At 36.3% G+C, this 20,636-nt stretch overlaps 1 long non-coding RNA gene across 1 annotated transcript; it reads right to left on the reverse strand.

The window, feature by feature from the left end:
- Nucleotides 1-1,739: 1,739 nt before the first annotated feature.
- Nucleotides 1,740-3,538, reverse strand: LOC116556951. The gene is made up of 3 exons (XR_004271278.1): nt 3,432-3,538; nt 2,068-2,071; nt 1,740-1,750 (listed from the first exon to the last, which is right to left on the reverse strand). It is a non-coding gene; the product is annotated as an uncharacterized LOC116556951 (long non-coding RNA).
- Between the last annotated feature and the right edge of the window lie 17,098 nt (nt 3,539-20,636).

Here is a 20,636-nt window from a genome sequence, read left to right on the forward strand (position 1 = left end):
GTAGTTTGCACAAGCAGTACTGTTTCTCCTCTCTATGCCTTGCTGGTCAGTATGCCCCCTTCCTGAATTGACTTTTCCTCTCCTCTTCTGTGGGCTAACTCCCTTAAGACACCCAGCACTTAACCTCTTCCGACCCACTCCCCAACCTTCCCAGAGAAGCTTAAGTATCTTTCGCCTGTTCAGACCCTTTCTTTCTCTCTCTGTACCTTCACATCATTTAAAAAATCTTCATATGTTTCACTACTGCATTAGATTTTGAGCTTCTTGAGGGCAGGCAATTGCTGTAACTTCTTTGTTTTTCGCCCATGCCTAAATTAATTGGGATAATTCAAAATAAATTTTTACTGAGGAAATTAATGCGTTGACTAGTAGAGGAAATAGCAAAGACAAATTGAAGGAAACTGGAGAAGTATTTGCAGAAAACAGCATATAATCTAGTTTGGTTGAGCCTTTGCTTCACACAGTCACAGAATTGGAAATGAGGTTGGAAATGAAAATTGGGGATGTATTGCAGAGGAATTTCACTGAGTCCCAGGCTGAGAGGTTTGCATTTCAGTAGGCAGTTAACAAAAAGTGCTAGAAGGTTTGTAATGAAGAGATTTAAGTGGGCTGAACCCGGCTTAAAGATAGAGCTAAAAGAACTGAAAACGGGGAGACCAGGTGGGAAGCTATTGCAATGGTCTAGCATTTTTTGGTCACCCAAACTGTCAGTCCTTCTTGTAGGTTCGATGATACACTTTCTTGCCTTTTTTGTAGATGGTCTGTTTGTATTGATTGCCCGGTTCTGCACATTCATTTTGTAATATTACAAAATGTCAGTGTGTTTAAAAGCATTCATTTAATGTCAAAGATATAAAAAGGGACAAAACATTGGAATTGAATTTTTTTCCCGCTACCTGAACATGGTCTTTCTGCTCATTCTGTCTCTCTCTCTCCCCACCACCACCCCCACTTTACAATTAGTTCCACTCAGACCATGCTTTCAAGCTTAGAAGATATTTCATTTTTAAGAGAAGTAATGCCTGAAGATAAAGAAAGTTCCTCCCTGGAGTATATTTGAACGAGCAAAATAAGCAAAGTGAATTTGGTTTTTATAAACTGAAGAAAAATATAGATGTACATTTCCTTCATTTAAAGTATATTAAAGTTTCCTAAACAGGGCTTTTAATTCATTTAAAACAGCATTAGGTTAGGTGGGCTGTTGGTGCTTTGAATTAATGTGCAAGCTGTTAATCTCCATAGACCTGGATTTAAAATTAGACAAAGCAATAATTAGTTTGGCACCATCATTTCACTACCCAGAGGGTAATAATGTAGGTCATAAAATACTACAGCCTGGCACAAGTTTTTTTCTTTCTTTCTTTCTTTCTTTCCTTTCTTTCTTTCTTTCTTTTTTTTTTTTCTCACAAACAAGGATCTAGTAATAGGTGGTGTGAAAAAAACATATATATGCGTGTGTGTGTGTGTGTGTGTGTGTGTGTGTGTGTGTGCGCACATATATAAAGTGATTGTCGCTGGGAAGTACAATGGCTTAGCTTTTGATACATGTTCCGCTATTCCTAAAGAGACCTAAATTCAGAAATTCTTATCAGGTTTTCCTGGTTTAAGGTGAGTCTTTTTCCTTCTCAGAGATACAAAGAAATCTTCATGGTTTCTCCTCTCAGTAGCTGTTTTCTTCTCCAGTAATATTTTCTCATACAACATTTATACATTGAGTCACAGAATTAAGATTATAATTTGTACTATGCTCCTTTTTTTGCTATATTCTCCCTACTAGTTTGCCAGTTTGTTAAATTATAAGTATGGTATACTGTAAATATTTTTTAAGATGTAAAAGTGCTGCATTCAAGTAAGTGCTTACCATACGTATCTTGACTTGTTTTCATGGCAAATGACTACTGGCAATATCAATAATTCAAGAGTGGAAACACTGAAAATACAGAGGAATTGCATTTGGATACTTCTTCCTGTCAATCATCCTTCCCAGATTCCTATTTGAACATTCTGAAAATGAGGAAGACATCAGGTCTAGCCTTAAGTATGAGTAATAGTTTTTTATTTCCTTACACTGCTAACCTCAACTGAGCTTTTAAATCACAGGTATCTTGGGTGTCTCTATATAGCTTAATATTTTCAAGCTATGGAAATAATATTTTAATATTGAATTGAAAATATATTTCATTCAAATATACATGTACAGACTTTCTATTTTACATAAAGCAATATGCAAGCACCTGTTTGTATCTATAGAGAGTGTTCAATGCATTAGATGAGTACATTCACAAATCATTTAAGTTGAGCTTTTCAAGTGATGTGAGCCACTGATACAAACTTGCTAATGATAATTATAGAACTGATGCTGATTTAGTCATTTCAAAAAAGCCACGGAGGCATAATTAGTGTCTGAATGGCCTCAATATTGCATTATTAGGAGGCTAGGGTGAAACTTGAAATGAGAACATCAAGGCTGATAACAGAAAAGAAAACATGAAATACATACATAATTCATTCTGAGATATTATAAAGGTTTATAACTAGAAACAATAATTTGCAGAAAGCATCTCATGTACTGGAGCCAACTGCAATCATTTGGTCAACCTGTTAAAGATCAAATAGTATATTCTTAGCTATTCTCAGTGGTGTCTTTGTAATAAAGTAGCAGCAAACAGACACTGTTTGCTTCTGGTCACTTTTAAAGAATGTTCAGTTTATCAGTAGGGACTTTAATCTCAACCTTAATAGAGTACAAAAGCAGCCTTGTCCCTGTGCTTCTCTCCTTAAGGCCACAAGCTATGCGATGGCTTTTTGTTTTTTGTTTTTTTAATTTAAAAAAAGAAAAATAAAATTCTCCTTCTGAGAACACTAAATACCATGTTTTTTTCCAAGAAAGTAATATCCATTCACTTTTTCTTTTTTGATGCTTTTCTTCTCTCCTTCTTGCTGATACATCACAGCTCCACCATAGTTCACAGCCATCACAGGAGTGAAGACATGCGCAATATCTATGAAGGATCCCCTGACTTGGACCCCTGCCAGGTCTACCATTATCAAGTGACCTGATGTTGGTTGACTTGAGCCTTATAACTGAAAAGTTTCCATTTTTTGTACTCTTTCCTATTAGTTGGCAACAGATAGGAAGAATGACTCTCAATCTACATACAAATAGCTTGCAGTGTTAGGCATTCATCCCCCTTAGCATAGGTTTACAGGTAATCAGAAAAAGACATATTTAAGTACAATCTGTCTGCTATCTAACATGCCCTGCCAAACAGAAAACCAAATACTATATGTATTCGTTTATAAGTAGAAGCTAAACATGGGGAACTCATGGACATAAATATGACAATAATAGATACAGGGGACTATGAGAGGAGGAGGAAGGGAAAGGGGCAAGGGTTGAAAAACTAAATGTTAGGGATTATGCGCATTACCTGGATGACAGGATCATTTGTATCCCAAACCACAGCATCACAAAATATAACCATGTAACAAACCTGCACATGTACCTCCAGAATCTAAAATGAAAATTGAAATTATGAAATAAGTAAATAAAAATAAACACCCTGCTTCCACTGTGATTGTTGTTATTACTACAGTTTTAAAAAGTGACAAGGTCTGGGCTGTATCACATCTGAGAAATCTGAGCTGCAATTTATAAATATTCCCCTTCTTTTTCCTGTGTGGTGTCATACACATAGGCATCCTACAACAATCAGATTTCCAACTATCTGGGTAAAGAGAGGTGAAGACAGCCTTAGGTACGGAAAAAGGCAGTTATATAGGAACAGAAAAATAAATCCCTAGGTGCACATAGAATTATCAAGTGGATCAACTGTGTTTTAGGGGTCCAAACTATAATCTCCAAAGTATCACAGATAATTAATTTTTAAAAACCAGGTTAACTTATTTACCACCGTTTCTCCATCCCCCCACAACAACTGGTAAACACTGAATTTTAACTATGTCCTTTGTAAACTAGGAGGCAGTGACCTGCAGTCCCATAGTGAGATTGGTGGAAACACCAGAAGGCTGGGTTTGTTTTGTTTCATTGTGTACTTCCTAGTCAGAGGATATGACAGGAAGTTACAAACTCTTTCTATCCCTCTATTTCCATACTCTAAATGCAGGAGCCAAATTCATGACTTTAATTAAAGATGTTTTTGGTTGCAAGTAAGAGAAGGAACGACTAACAGTAGCTCAAGAACTAAGGGGTTTATTATCTCACAATAAAAACACAGGGGTAGGGAAGTTCTTGGGTTCCTTTTCTACTATCTTGACTATTTTGGTGATTTTTTTACTGCACATTATGGGTGCAACAGCTTCAAATGTCGCATGAGACAAGATTATATCCAATGGAAGAAGAGGAGTGTTGTCTTACTCCACCTCTTTTTTTCTAAGAGAAACCCTTTTCCAGAAGCCATCAGGGGATTTATTCTCACCCTAACTGGGTCACGTTTTAAAATTATGATGGCATGGGGAGTGAGACCACCAAGTCTGGCCTGATCAATCCTGGGAAAGGATCACCTATTAATGAGCACACAAACATATTTGAAGAAAGAAGGAACAGAGGTAGTGGCGGTGGTAGTGGTGGAGTTTGTAGAACGGCTATATAGAATCATTATTCTACATAATTCCAGGAATTCCATTTTTAGCATAGTTGTTGTGGTACCCCCTGGAATTGCTGCACCACACAATTGAAGTGATTGTACCATTCAACCTGTATCTGAACAACAAATAAAGCCTATTAGAATACTTGTAATACTTTGTAGCCCACTGTCTAGCTATGACTTGTTTTTTAAATGATCTAATTTATATCTTAATTTTGAGAACCTACTTTGCATGTTTCTGTGGTTCATAGCATAGCTACGAGTCCACCATTTCAGAAGCAATCAGGACCTTGGGATGCGGAAACTATTACTCTAAAAATTGTTTAAAATGTTTAAATGTTCCAATTTAAGCAAATCATAAAGACTCTGGCCACATATAATAGTAAAATGATTATTTCAACTTAAGCTTTCAAAAAATTAAAATAATAAAGCATTTGAACTGGGGTATATAGTAGACACAATTAATACTGTTGAATGGCTAAATGAATGAATGGAGTCGAGTCTACCTGAAGAAGAAACATGTAAAGAGAAAAAAGCAGGGTGTTTCCTGATACTCCAAGTAGCCATTTTTAGCTTTCTGGAGATAAGAAAGACTATTTTAAAACACAGCAAAGAAGATATGGTATAGGCAATGCTGCACTAGAAAAGAAATGAAATATTGGGGCATGTTACCAAGTTCAGTTATTGAATCTGGAGATTTTAAAGAAAGACTTAACTTTACCTGTGATGATAGTGAACTTAAACTTATAAAATGTCACATCACTGTATTGACAAAACAGTGATAAAAAATTATGGCAGCTTTCACTTCAAATCATTTTTTATAGGGCCATTGCCCATGTTTACCTTCCAGAAGGAGAGGATGAAGAGGACAAGGTGCAGGAGGAGAAAGAGTCGTATAAATCATGAATCATTTAGAATGTATGTATAGAAACATGGCTTCAACTTTAAGAAACATCTACCTATAAATATTGCTTTATAAATAGAAATCATTCTTGTAATTACTATAATTATATTTCTTAAAGCTAAACAGTTGCACAGCATGCTCATGTCAGTCCTTGTTTAAGGAAGGCTATTTGTACTTCTGCTGCCATAGCAATAATAAATTTCCTTCCTTGTTCTCCCTTCTAGCTACCTGAGAAGTATTCTTGATGTATGCTATAGTTAAACATGCATTATACCTACTTTTGTCTATTCCACAAGATTGTTGTTGGCTACGTGTCACGGTGAATATCATATATGACGACAACAAAATACAGACACAAACTTTAGCTCCCCAGTAGCTGTTAGTACTCACAACAGAAACCTAGATAGTTCAAGGTAAACTCAGTTTTTTTTCTCTCAGTTGTTCTCAGTCTCCTTTAGAGTTGCATTCAGTTAATTTTGGTTTCTCGTCTTATCCTTCTCTTCTTTTGATGGGTACTTCAGATCCTGTTTTTGACAAGGAGGCTTGTGGTTCACAGACATATTCTGTCTTCACTGAAGTATAACTCATTTTGCTCAGACTTGGTGCTTGAACCTCCATCTCGGACACATGTGCAGCAGGTATCCATGGTCCTACCATAATGGTCTTCAGCTTGTATGATCCAAAATGTATCCAGTCAGGGTGTCTGTGGATATGAAGCTATGTTTCTCCTACTCCAATGAAATATTTTTAGCCTTTCTGCATCCCTCTTAGGAGCTTCAAAATCTTTTGGATATTTCCCACACCATGCGTGGTGTCTGACCTCAGGGAATCTGTCATGAGATCTAATCCTGAAGGCATCTTATTAACTCATTGCTTCTGTTCCAAAGTGGCACTATAATTGACACAGACTTCTTTAAAAAGAAAGAATGGGGAAGAGGGAATCCCATACTTATTGCTAAACCCTATTCTTCCCCTCTCCTTTTGTGTCCAAGTTTCTCCTTCCACCACTGACTCCTTCTATTTCTTTTCCTAACTCCAATCTGAATGAGATTTTTTTCTTTTATTTAAAAAAACTGTCTAAACTTAAGAGGTACAGGTGCAGTTTTTACATGGATATATTACATAGTTGTAAAGTCTGGGCTTTTGGTGTAACAATCACTCAGATAATGTACATTGTACCCATTAAGTCATTTTCAGCCCTCATCCACCTCCGAACCTCTCAGCCTTCTGAATCTCCACTATCTATTATTCCAATCTACACTCATAGGTACACATTATTCAGCTCCCACTGATGTGTGAGAACATGTGGTAGTTGACTGTTTTTGAGTTGTTTCACTTTTCTCGGTTTTTCAAAAATCAACTTTTACTTTATCCTTTATTCTTTTCAACATTGTTATTTATGGTATAAACTGTGCTCTACATCCTTAGGGCTTTTAATTTTTCATTTTCAAATATGTTTCTCTATATATCCTTTGTACTTATTTTCTTGTTTTTCATAGTTGTTTGTCTTTATGAATGAAATTGAAAATTGAGATTTTGACTCTTTTTCCTTAGCCATTTAAATCCTCCCCTGGAAGATGAGTCTATATGGACTGATATGGTCACAGTAATAAATGCACAAAAAATGTGGGGGATGTACAGGAAAGAAATATAAGTTAATATCTCAAAATATGATTCCATTAACCTACCATAGTAGCCTATGGGATTGAAAAAAATCTTTAGAGATAAACATATCAAATTCTCTCAGAAAAAAACCACGTACTAATTGCTCCCACACATTTTGCCAACATAATATTTAGACCCAATTGTTGAAGGATAGTTCAGTTGAAGAGCAGTATTGAAAAATAACAACAGACATCTCCATTATGATTTTTCCATTTTCTGCTGATTATTTGGGTGTTTGTATTTCCAACATCCTAAAAGTAATCTTTATGAATAAGCAAACTAAAATTTGTTGTGGGTTACCATTGAGTGGACTTTTTACCTAATTTATTTCACACAATTTTGAGGAAAAAGTCATCATCTCTATTTTCAGGTAAGAAAACTGAGTCTCAAAGAGGATAGATAGCTTGCAGTAAGGACAGAAATCTAGTAAGTCGTAGAGCTAGGAATTCTACCCAGTTTGATCTTGCTGCAAACTCCTTGGACTTCTTATTATACAGTGCACTTGCCCCTTTCACTTCTAGTGGTGCTTTTGCTTTGCCGAGCTTCACTCTAGTATGTACATATCAAGAATTAGTGTCATGATGGCTAGGAAGTTGCCCAATACTTTTCAGATTTGTTCAGGCAAAATTTCCCATACTGATTAGATTTGAAGTTACTCACTCATCCTGTAAAGCCAAGCTGAAACATGGTGCAATAGAGTTCTTGTTTATTGTCCAGTTTAACTGGCAGATCTTGACTACCTTTTTAAAAAATGTCAACCTCTTACTAAGTTGATGAAGGTGAAGAAACACAAAGACCAAATGTCTATTATTTAATCTTTTATTCTAAGTTTGGGATATGATTCCAAATATGTAAATTTTATTTGTTTTTTTTTTCGTTTGTTTTTTTGAGACAGGATCTCACTCTGTCACCCAGGCTGGAGTGCAGTGGCACAATCATGGGTCACTGTAGCCTTGACCCAGGCACATGTGATCCTCTTACCTCAGCCTCCCAAGTAGCTGGGACTACAGGCATGCACCATTAAGCCTGGCTAATTTTTGTATTTTATTTTGGTAAAGACTGGGTTTTGCCATGTTGCAATGGCTGGTCTCAAACTCCTGGGTTCGTATGATCCACCAGCCTCAGCCACCCAAATTTTGAATAATTAGGCTTTCACTTTTGTTTCTTTGGTTAAACTAAAAATGATAACCTTGAGAGGGACTTAGACTCCTTTTATAGATGGTTTTTCTGTTCCTTCTTTTACTTTATTTTCCCTTTTCTCCCTAAAAGTGACAGTCTCTTAAACCATAGTCTTCCTGTTAAAAAAAATAACAATATGCAATGTGGAATTTATTCAGGGTGAGGTTAAAATTGAAGCAGAATTACATATGTATATATAATATTATACATATACACACTCAGAGTTTTTCTAAGATCTTTGGTAACTTTAACATGCTTCATAAAAATGGAAATTTCTCCTTCTCCATTAAAATGAAGTGGAACTATAAAACTTGATCTTTGCAGATAAATAATAACATTGGGCCAAAATAGACAAATGGCATCTAGTTAAACTTAAGAGCCTTTGCAAAGCAAAATAAACTATCATTAGAGGGAACTGGCAACCAAGAGAATGGGAAACAATTTCTGCAATCTACCCATCTGGCAAAGGGCTAATAACCAGAATCTACAAAGAACTTAAGCAAATTTACAAGAAAGAAACAAAAACCCCATCAAAAGGAGACATTTATGCAGCCAACAAACATATCAAAAAAAGCTCATCATCACTGGTCATTAGAGAAATGCAAATCAAAACTACACTGAGATACCATCTCATGCTATTTAAAATGGTGATCATTAAAAAATCAGGAAACAACAGATGCTGGAGAGGATGTGGAGAAATAGAAACACTTTTATACTGTTGGTGGGAGTATAAATTAATTCAACCATTGTGGAAGACAGTGTGGTGATTCCACAAGGAACTAGAACTAGAAATACCATTTGACCCAGCAATCCCATTACCAGATAGATACCCAAAGGATTATAAAACATTCTACTATAAAGACACTTGTACATGTATATTCATTGTGGCACTATTCACAATAGCTAAGACTTGGAACCAACCCAAATGCCTATCAAATATAGACTGGACAAAGAAAATGTGGCACATATACACCATGGAATACTATGCAGCCATAAAAAATGATGAGTTCGTGTCCTTTGCAGCAACATGGATGATGCTGGACACCATCATTCTCAGCAAACTGACACAAGAACAGAAGCCAAACACCTCATATTCTCAATCATAAGTGGGTGTTGAACAATGAGAACACATGGACACAGGGAGGGGATCATCACACACTGTGGCCAGTCAGGGAGTGGAGGGGCAAAGGGAGGGATAGCAGGGGGTTGGGGGATTGGGGAGAGCTAACATTAGGAGAATACCTAATGTAGATGACGGGGTGATGGATGCAGCAAACCACAATGGCATGTGTATCCCTATGTAACAAACCTGCAACATTCTGTACATGGACCCCAGAACTTAAGGTATACTAAAAATATATATAACATTGGAAGGGATGTTTAATATTTCTTAAGGCAGCATCTCCCAAAGTGTGGTCTCAACCATATCAGATTCATCTGGAGAGCTTGCCGGATCCTAATCCAGACCAACTGAATCAGAATCTTTAAGGAGAATACTGGAATCTGTTTTTAACATAGACCTGTGATGATTCTTTAACAGAGTTAAGTTTGACTGCTACCTGTGGCATACCCTCAAGTGAGAATCACACTTATCAAATTTCAAGTAGCTTGAATCAATTTATACTCAGGATATCTTCTTTCTCTCCCTCCCTCCCTCCCTCCTTCCTTCCTTCTTTCTTGTGTGGATATATGGATAGATAGCCGTATAGATGTGAGACAGAGACAGAGAGAAAGAGGGAGAGAAGAAAGAAAGAAAGAAAGAAAAAGAAAGAAAGAGAAGGAAAATGAAAGAAAGAAAGAAAGAAAGAAAGAAAGAAAGAAAGAAAGAAAGAAAGAAAGAAAGAGAAAGAAAAAGAAAGAAAGAAAGGAAGGAAGGAAGAAAGAAAGAGAGAGAAAGAAAGAAAGAGAAAGAAAGAAAGAAAGAGAAAGAGAGAAAGAAAGAAGAAAGAGAAAGAAAGGAAGGAAAGAAGGAAAGAAGGAAGGAAGGGAGGGAGGGAGGGAGGAAGGGAGGAGAGAGAATCTATTATCTGATAGCAAGTAAAACAATCATAATGTCTCCTTCCTGAAACTTGATGTTCTCTTGCCCTAAGTTGAAAACAGATGTATCCTCCATAGTCTCATACCCAGCAACACCTTTAGTCATAGCTAAGCCTGTCTTTCTTATGGGGGACCTTTCTTGTCTTGATGGCTCTTCTTTTAATATCTTACTTTCTTCTCATCATCTTTTGGTCCCTCTTTTAATAAATACCTACAGGGTACACAGAACAATAACACACCTCTGACCATCATGAAGAGATCTACTGATTTCAATATTTTATCTTTTATCAGGGCATTTCATAATTACTTTTCTCAATATTATCTGCTTTGATATCTACACATTTAATCTGCCTTCATCCATAGTTAGTCACGGATTCCACGGCTGTTGGAGATGGAGATCTCCTATGTAATGATCTTTGGACCTCTCAGAGTATAACACCTTTTTACACTAGCACACACAGATACATACATTATTCTGAAAAAAAAAAAAAAAAAATTGGTAGTCCTCAAATGTCAAGGAAACAACTTAGAAATTACCCCATGAAATCTTCACAAATCACTACATACAAAGGCGTTGTCTTTTTTATGACTTGTGCTCCCCCATATTGCCATAAAACACAATAGATTAGCATATTTTCTAGTTTCTATCTTACCTCACACATCAAACACCTTAAGGACAGAAATGATTTTTTAAATTACATCATTGGGGTCCAGAACAATTCCTTACACACATTAGCTACTCATTAAATTTCTTGAATAAAAGATTAAAAATAAAGTAATTTGAAATAAAAGCAAATTTATATTACTATAATTACAACTACTATTCCTTGAGGATGAGGACTTACTTATGACATTATAGGTGTTTAATACATTTTTGTTGAATGAATTGTAAACTAATAAATAAATAATTTTTTCAGCAATGTAACTAAATTCAGTTTACCATTAGGGCCACCATATTCTATTAGACATATCAACTTTATTAAAAATATATATTTACACATTCACACCTTTACGTATTCTCATATTGCTTTATTAAGAAACATCTTACACTTAATTTCCTTCTTTTTAAGCACAGAAGAAGGAAAATATTCTATATATAAGTGGCCATCTACTAAATATTATTCACAAGAATTATGCTACAATCTGGATTTTGATTTCTAACGTGTGTGTACACAAAGCTATGTTTATATAGGGTTTTTGTCTTTTTTTTTTTTTTAGAGCTGAAGTCTCGCTATATTGCTCAAGGTGTAGTGCAGAGGCTGTTCAGAGACACCAGCATCATACACTATAGGCTTGTACTCCTGGGCTCAAGGGATCTTTTCACCTCTGTGTCTCAATTAACTAGGACTAAAGATGCATACCACCGCACCTGACTGTGTAGTTTTTAATAACATACTTTTGGCCGGGCGCAGTGCCTCACACTTGTAATCTCAGCACTTTGGGAGGCTGAGAGGGGCAGATCATGAGGTCAGGAGTACAAGACCAGCCTAGCCAACATGGTGAAACCCTGTATCTACTAAAAATATAAAAATTAGCCAGGCATGGCAGTGCACACCTGTAATCTCAGCTACTCAGGAGGCTGAGGTAGGAGAATTGCTTGAACCTGGGAGGAGGAGGTTGCAGTGAGCTAAGATCATGCCACTGCACTCCAGTCTGGGTGACAGAGCAAGACTCCATCTCAAAAAAATAAAATAAATAAACAAATAAAACCATATTTGTATATACATATGTGTATATACTTATCCATGAAAAACAAATATATATGCAGCCATATTGTTTTCCAGAATATATATGTTTTTATAAATAGGTGAAGGAGGGAAAAAGCTATGTCTTTTTCAGAAACAAATATAAAGCAAATAGACTTATTTCTTCATTAATATCCAAATGTAATTTTCTCTAGAATTACTACGGAACTAGCCATAAGAATTAATGTTGTAGGATCATTATTAACATATTTATATTGTCAAATTTTTCCCCTTTTTCTTTTCCTTGCCTTCTAATTTCTTCTGTTTTTCTTCTTTGCCCTTACCTTAGCCTCTCTTCTCACTACTCTTATTCTTTAAACAACTCAAATATAGGTATAAAAAGCATATTGTGAAGGAATAATGACTGAATCATGTGTCTCCAGTGAGGCAACACGTAAACAGCTCTAGTCAAAAGATGCTTTCTAGGATTCAGAGGAGCACATGTGTTTACCATATCATCCTTATTATATTCTCAGGCAGATGAGTCAGTAGAGTACCATATCTGCATCTACAGAAAATGCAATCCTGTCTCAACACTTGAACATTTTTGTTTGTCTGAACCATATGCTACTGGAGAATTGATTGATCACAAGTAAATAAAGGTATGAAGCTTCCTAACATTGGAAAATATATTTGGGAATTTCCCACCTAACATTCACTCTCTCCATGGCAGCTGCTTGTGTTTGAGCTTAGGTTAAAATGCCAAGATTTTATTCTAGAGGATTGTACCTTAATTCCTCTTCGTAACCTACAAACAGAAACGAGTCAAGGTTTTGAACTAAGTAACAGCAGTTTCTTCTCTGTATTCTCTACCCTATGTCACCTAATGTGATTTCCCCTAATGGAATAGATGCAAGATGTGATTTGGTATATTTTAACTTAGACGGGTCTGCTCATTGTAGAAAAAGAGAAGCTGCTTGCTTTTTTTTTGCAGGTTATCACTCTAAGCCTTGGAATGCTTGGCATCTGTGTGCTCCTGAAATTGTCTTATTACCTTGTGAATGGGCATCACGCCATGCTAGCAGATGGTCATATGAAATGCCAGAAACATGGACTGTGTATCATTTTTGAGTATTAGTGTCTAGAAATCAATGAAATTTTAAATGCAGCTCTTGGGCTTGAATCATACCTGGAGAGAACATTAATACACTTGGGAGCTTGTCAGATAATTTACAGTACTCTAATATACTGAAAGTGAAGACACATTGAGAAAGATGGGTATAGATCCTGTACCTCTTACTCTCTTGATCTTTCTATCACAGTCAGGATATAGTATTTTACTACTGGGATTTCTCCTAAGAAACACATAAGGTCATGTCTCAGGTGGCAAGACACAAGGGAAATAGCATGGGTTTTGGTGACCACACATGAATTACTTAACCTCTATCAACTTGTTTCATCATGTATAAGATGTGAATTGAAGTAATAAATTATATAATGTTAGGTATTTGTTTATGTATCTCACAGAGTTATTGTGCAAATGAAATGTGACACTGCCTAAGAAAGTGCTCTGTGAACTGTACTGTACTATTTAAATGATAGTTGTGAGCCTTTCCTTTTTCTTTGACCTTTTAGGAGTCCAGTTAACTTTTATATTACTAATTGCAGTTCTGAGGAAGAGAACGTCAAGATTAAGCTTGGGCATGAGAAGTTCTTGCTAATGAATTGTTCACAAGAGGTTAATAATAAGTTTTACCACAACAAAATTATTTGTTTTCCTATATTGGAAAAGGAGAAATCTCCATGCTATCTTTTCTGGGCAGAAAGAAGGGTATGGTGTACAATTTGTACATCACATTTATGCTACCCAAGAGAAGAGGAGAGCGAAGAAATTTTCTGGTGAATTTAGGCATTACACACAGCTGATCTAGACTACTTGAGTTCCAAAGTGAAATTCTGAGTGTAAATTATTCAGAACAACTCCCTATGCAGATCAGCGCCAGTTGACCACATATTTGCTCAGTCCGTTGCTTCATATTGGTTTTGGCCTTTTAGGCCCAAGAGATTTCTGATATTATTCCATTTCACTTAGGCTTAAATAAAGTTAAAAAGCAAACAAGCAAAATATAAAAAGAGATCTGAAAGTACTTTTACTTTTTTGTTTAATGTAATGTGTTCTGTGTAGTTTAACATAGATGGGAATGGTATCACTGCACAACTTGGGTCATAGATGCTAAGTGATAGAAAGCATGAAACAATTGCCCCTACCAGGCTCTACAATCTAAATTTGAGAGAATTTGACCCTGGATTCTCAGGTCTTTTTCAGAAAATGCTTTGGTGATTACTCTGGACTAGATTTGCCCCCTTTTTTTCTGCCGACAAGCCAGTTTTATGTACATTGAGTGAGTGGGAGGAGATGAAAACTACGGTGAAGGGCCTCCTCCACTCCACAAAGCCCCGTAAGCATGTCATAATATAAAAAGCTGATTTCTTATTAGTGTAGCTTATCTCAATGTAGTCCAAAATGTGACAAATGACACTGAGGAACTGGCACATAGGTTAGTATTTTTTTTAAAAAAATAAGCCTCCTAACACATCAGAATCTTATATTGCTCATCGTTTTTCTTTCCAAGATTTTTCTCATTTTTATTTTATATAGTAGTTTAAAACTATGTTGATTTGTTTCAGCTTTATGAAGTGCTCATATCCTGAAGCAGATAAGAGTGCGGGGGTGGGGGAAATCCATATTTTAAGCCCACCTTTTTAAACAAATAAACAAAAAAAGAGTAAATTTTAAGTTGATTAAACTACCACTAGCTAATCTAAAACCAGGAAATCCAAATGGTGATTATGTTCCAGTGAAATTATTTCTGAAATTCATTATCTTTCTTTAAAAATGTTTCAACAATATTTTAAGAAAATAATCATGAGGGTAATAGGTTGAATTTCATATTAAAACAATATAGCTCCCCTTTTATAGAACTAATTAGACTGAAGCATAAAAATGATATTAATTATTGAAATAATGTTAACTTCTTAAGTTTAGGGAAATTTTAAATGTGCTTAAAGTGAAACAACACTGATTAATGTTTTCAAAGAATGATGATGATGGAAATAAAAGTCAATTAGATTAAAACTATACTAGTAAAGGGTGGTATAAATGAAACCGACATCATGTGTCAATTTACCGTCTAGCTTGACATAGGAGTTGTCTTTTCACCACTAAGAGTCCTCTCAGGGAAGCACAACAACAACAACAAAAAGATTTAAAAGGGTTTAAATATGCCCCATTCACTCACACAATCTGAGCAATGAGCTTTTTATGTGTCAGAATAGTTACGAAATGCTAGAAAACTCTGCAGATCTACTGAAAGAAAAAAACCATCTGTTTCTTTCCATAAGCCTCTTGCCCTCCCATTTCTGTTTTGACATGAACTACGTATTGACATAATCATTACCAATATATTTCTAACTGCTTTAATAACGAATTCTTGTTTTTTCAGTATGTCTCCACTGGTGGGTCAGTGCTGGTGATTAGAATAGCATAAATGCATTTAGACTTAGTAATAGTATCCTATAATTTCATTTTTAAATATTGAGTCATATATTTCCATATAGAAGATGAGACCCTGGCTGTACTGTTCTAAGCAGTGAATGAACTCCTGACACTTCTTTATCAACCCCTGACTAGTAATTTCTTATGATTCCAAAATGAATCATTTTTAAGAAGTCCCTTTTTATTAGTATTAACACAGTACACAATATTTCTAATATTTATATATACACACATACAGGCTGGGTTGAAAATATTTGCAAATGATGTAACGATGTTTGCAGAGTGTTTTAGGGATTGCAAAACCTCTTCATCTACCCTATTCTATTTTTAAAAGAACTTGAGACTCAAGGGGGTTAGGTGATTTGTCAAAATCCCACAGCTCAGGGTATAGAGTGGATTTGACAACTCTGACTTCAAATTTTAGGCTGATTCAAATGCTACACCATCTTCCCACAGAGTGTTCAAAGGTATGGGCTTTGGGGACAGTTGATCTGGATTTGAATCGCAACCCTTAGATTAACCTTGGACAAATTATTAAATCTCCTAGTCCCTGTCAACTGGAAAAATGCTCCTTAACGCCTTTTGAGCTGGGAGGATTAAATAAAGCAATGCCGGTATTACTCCTAACATAGGACCTGATACATTGTGATCAATCATTAAATATTGGTTATTTCTTACATGGGCAATCTTGTGCCCATTTGTGTTTACTAGCTATCATTTGCGTTTTTGTGTGTTTTGACTGTCCTCAAGTCTTAACTTGTTCCTCAAGTTTCTCAAGAGAAATGACTTTCAATTTTTTACATTCTCTGCGGAGGCTAGAAAATTGCTCTTGGAATGAATGTGGAAGTGAATGATGCCAGAATTTAGGGATGAATGTTGAAATGAATGAAACCAAAATATTTCAATATGGCACTTAATGAAACAGTTGAAGGTAATTGGAGTGCATTAATATGTATCTATTCTAGAGAATATGAATATCTAGAAATCTGATACTTTTTACCTCTAGTTCAATTAGCAGTTCTGCCTTCTGAGTTGTGATGCCAATACTTTAAGTTAGTTTATTCAATGATGCAGAAACTCCCTGCTTTCACATGTAATCATTTTGGTGTTTGCATATCTAGGTTTTTCATATGTGTTAGCAGTTCTCTCAGACAAACATTTGCATTTACCATTTGAAGCACAATATTAATATCTAAATGAGTTTACCAAATAGCCAAAGTTCTAGTTGTTGACCTTTAACATATTGTTACACATCTAGTCCTTAGCATAAAATCAACAGCAATGTACAAAAGTCTTGTACTTGCTTTTTGAAAAGACTTCATGTCATATAAACTATGCAACAACAAAAAACTTTCCATAAGCATATAAGCCATCACCTCTAGAGGTGGAAGAGAGAAGCAATACAGTATGGATGTGTATGTAGCAAATACGCAAATAGAACAAGTGGTGTAAAATGCTACGTCCACTTTGGTTGAATTGCAATACATGCATAGCATGTTTGGGACAGTTATTGCATTTATCCTCTCTTTTGCTAAATAGTAGAATATAGTCACCATCTCTTAAGAGTTCATCAATCTCATTGCTTCTTCTGCACCTGAGGTCACATTTCACTGTTGTTGGGAGGGTTGTGATGTCATAGAGAATCATCACCTCAGCTGAGGTACAAACAGCAAGAGCTGGCCCACTCATAGGCAACCAAGAGCTTCTTTGCAGACAAATGTTCTTGGCAATAACAACATAATGAGTATGGCAGTAAATGGCTATGATCTCAGAGTTTCTCTTACTGCTTTTTTTTTTTGGCAAGAAGAAAAAAATGAAATTAGTACAAAGATATTAATTAAAATACAATGGCTTTGATATAAGTCTAACTCTCAAGAGGCCATTTTTCTGGTTGTCTCCAGAATCACCAAGAATCATTCCAAAATCTGAACACTGAAATCATCAGATTGCGAAGCAGGCCAATTTGAGTAAGATTCATCCAAGTAGGAAGCACCACAGTTTTAGGGCCCTGACTACGGTCCAGACCAGGCTAGCTTCCAGGCCCTTGCCAATTGCAAGGCTGGCTCTGAAGTCCCAGTCAGAGGGTTTCCGGATATTCTGATAACATCAGAGAACCCTAGGGCATCCTAGCATACCTCTAACCATACTCATTTATCTGAGGGAGTGTTAGACTTCTAGAGGATTAATCTCTTGGTTGTCTCCTAAACAAAATAGTTCCTGATTTACTACACCTTGGGAAACATTCTATACATTCATAGTTCTTGTTCTACAGATGAAGATTCTTCACAGACACATACACAGATACACAGATCTACAAATAAATGTATAATTTAAAATACACTATTTTTAGTTTAGTTATATAATTTACTGAGTACATGTGCTCGTGTGAGATCCTAGGGTGACTGCAAAAGAAGAATATGACACAAAGCTTGCCTTCAACTAGATTATATAAATAATCAATGGCAGGACCTGAGATTTCTAAAAGTAGGATCATCTAGTCCAACTCTCTCATGTTATAGATGAAGAGACCAAGGCTTAGCAAGGCTGAATAACTATATCATACAAAGTACTAGCACAGGTAAGCTCCAGTCTCTAATAATTGTAATAACTTCAATGACTTGGATAACGACCAGTACCACAGTTTCTCTAATCCTTACTATATGCAAACCCACTGCTAAGTGACTTGCATGCATTATCTTATTTAATGACCCACTGAGGCCAGCACTATCACAGTCCCCATTTTATGAGTCAGTGCCTTGTCTGAGGTCATACAACTAGCAAATGGCACAGTCAAGAGTTCAAATTCAGTGCTGTCTGACTGGACGTTCCATGGAAACCAGGGAAATTTCTACATATAATGTGCCTTTCCTTATAGGCTTGTGATGAAAGAAACAAAAGTGAGAGTCAGTATATAATAAAATGCTAGGTAAAATATAATCAAGTGCCAAAGCAAAGGTAGAAATAAGGATACCACGAGTATTCAGAAAGAGGACAGGTCTGGCTTGTACCTTCAGAAGAGGAATGTGAGCAATGTTGCAGAGGGAGTACTGAGCATGGTGTGAGAGGGAGAGGTGTGAGGAGCTGAGGCTTCCTGAAAGAGGAGTGCAGCTGGAGGGCAAGAATGCAGGGATTAATGAGGGTCTTTGGCATAGTCAAGATGAGCACCACATTTTAGAGTTACTGTAATGACTTCAGATGTGCTGTCTTTTTAAAATTGAGGCACAAGTCTTTTCAACTGGCAGTCTAACTGCTCTTAATTTATATATTAATTCAGTAATTCAGGGAAGCAAGACACTAGGAAGGGTTATTCTAGAATGTAATGCCTCATAAGGTCTCACTCCTAGGCTCCACCTATACAGACTGCTTTGGATGGACATTTCTGCATTTGCTTTTGAGAACTAGGTAATTATGCATTTGATCTTGGGAAGGAATTTTAAAAAGCAAGTGTGATATTTAGATAGCTTTGGAAGAGGAAAAAAAGCAAAGAAAAGTAACTATACACTGTGTGTGTTGGCTCACACCTACAATCCAGCACTCTGAAAGTCTGAGGTGGGGAGATTATCAGGAGTTCAAGACTAGACTGGGTAACATAGTGAGACCCCATCTCTATCAAAAAAAAAAAAAAAAAGCCAGGCATGGTGGTGCACTCCCTGACGTCCCAGCTACTCAGGAGGCTGAAGAGGGAAGACTGCTTAAACCCAGGAGTTCAAGGCTGCAAGGAGCTGTGATCTCACCACTGTACTCCAGCCTGGGAGACAAAGCCAGACCATGTCAAAAAATATGTTAAAAAAAAAAAAAGGAGAAAACAAAAGAAGGAAAAGTAACTATGAGAGAGAATTAAGTTTCATTTTTCCATTTGTCTTAAAAGTATGTGCCTGTGTAACTTACCTACTCTACCCACTGTAGAGGAAACATTAACAGTATTAGAAATAAATACTAGATAGCATTGTTTTGCATGAATTAAAACAAAATCAAAAAACAAAAAATCTCATAGTCTCTGAAAAAATTGAGCACATTTGCTGTACTGAATAGGAAACCCAAATACACAGCTCTTTAGTATCAGCTTAAAATAGTACCTTAACCATCGAAGGCTTTCTTGTCTCTTCTTAAGCTAACTGACTAGTTTGATCACTTGTGTGGTCAATGAAATCATAACACTAAGAAAACTGTTTTCTGAAGTTTATGTTATTTTTACCACAGCCGTTGGAAGTGGTGAACTTTAATGACTCTCATTGTTACCTTAATGGGAATTTCTGTGTGTTTCAGCAAGTCAGCTACTTCTGGTTCATCCCATTGGTCCTGTTGCTGTTCACCTGAAGGCACATAAGCTCCAAATAAGGTTGAATGACTTGGCTCTCGAATTCCTTCCAAGAATCAAAAGAGGTTTGGGGTTGCTTTTAGTACAGAAGCTAACCTTGCAATTGACCACCTGACCATCCAATTGTATGTAATATAGCTCCAGTTTCAGTATTAAATTGCATATTTAGTGGTGCATACATGACAGGAGGTTCATTTAATTAATTTCCTTGATTTTTCTTTTGTCTTTAAAGGCATTTTCTTTCTTCAGAGAAGCAGCCCTTATTAAGTAGAGGAAGGCGATTTGATGCTCTTCACTGTCAGGATGTTCAAATGATGAAAACATCATCTTTGATATGCTCCACTGAAAATGTCTTGTATGTGGAGGAGAGACGCATATCCCTGGAGAAGTTTGTCCTGTATTATAGAGCAGGTACACAATGCAGGGATGAAGGCACTTCAGTGAAAAATCTCCTTTTAGTCCTGCATTAATATGCTTGGACTTTAGCCTGATGCTTCTCAAACAGGCTAGTTAGTGCCCCTTGCTTAGATGCTGCTACTGACAGGCCACAGGCTAGAGGGTGATTCTTGCTGGACTCTGCAGTTTTCCTGCTTTCCTTGTTTGACAGAATCCAATTCTCCTGACCTTCAGGACATGGAGCAGAACTCATTGCTTCCACCTGGCCTACCCAAGTAAGTAAAGTTAT

The sequence above is a fragment of the Sapajus apella genome, unplaced genomic scaffold, assembly GCF_009761245.1.
Source record: "Sapajus apella isolate SASKATOON/1434 unplaced genomic scaffold, GSC_monkey_1.0 scaffold18, whole genome shotgun sequence".
Lineage (NCBI taxonomy): Eukaryota > Metazoa > Chordata > Mammalia > Primates > Cebidae > Sapajus > Sapajus apella.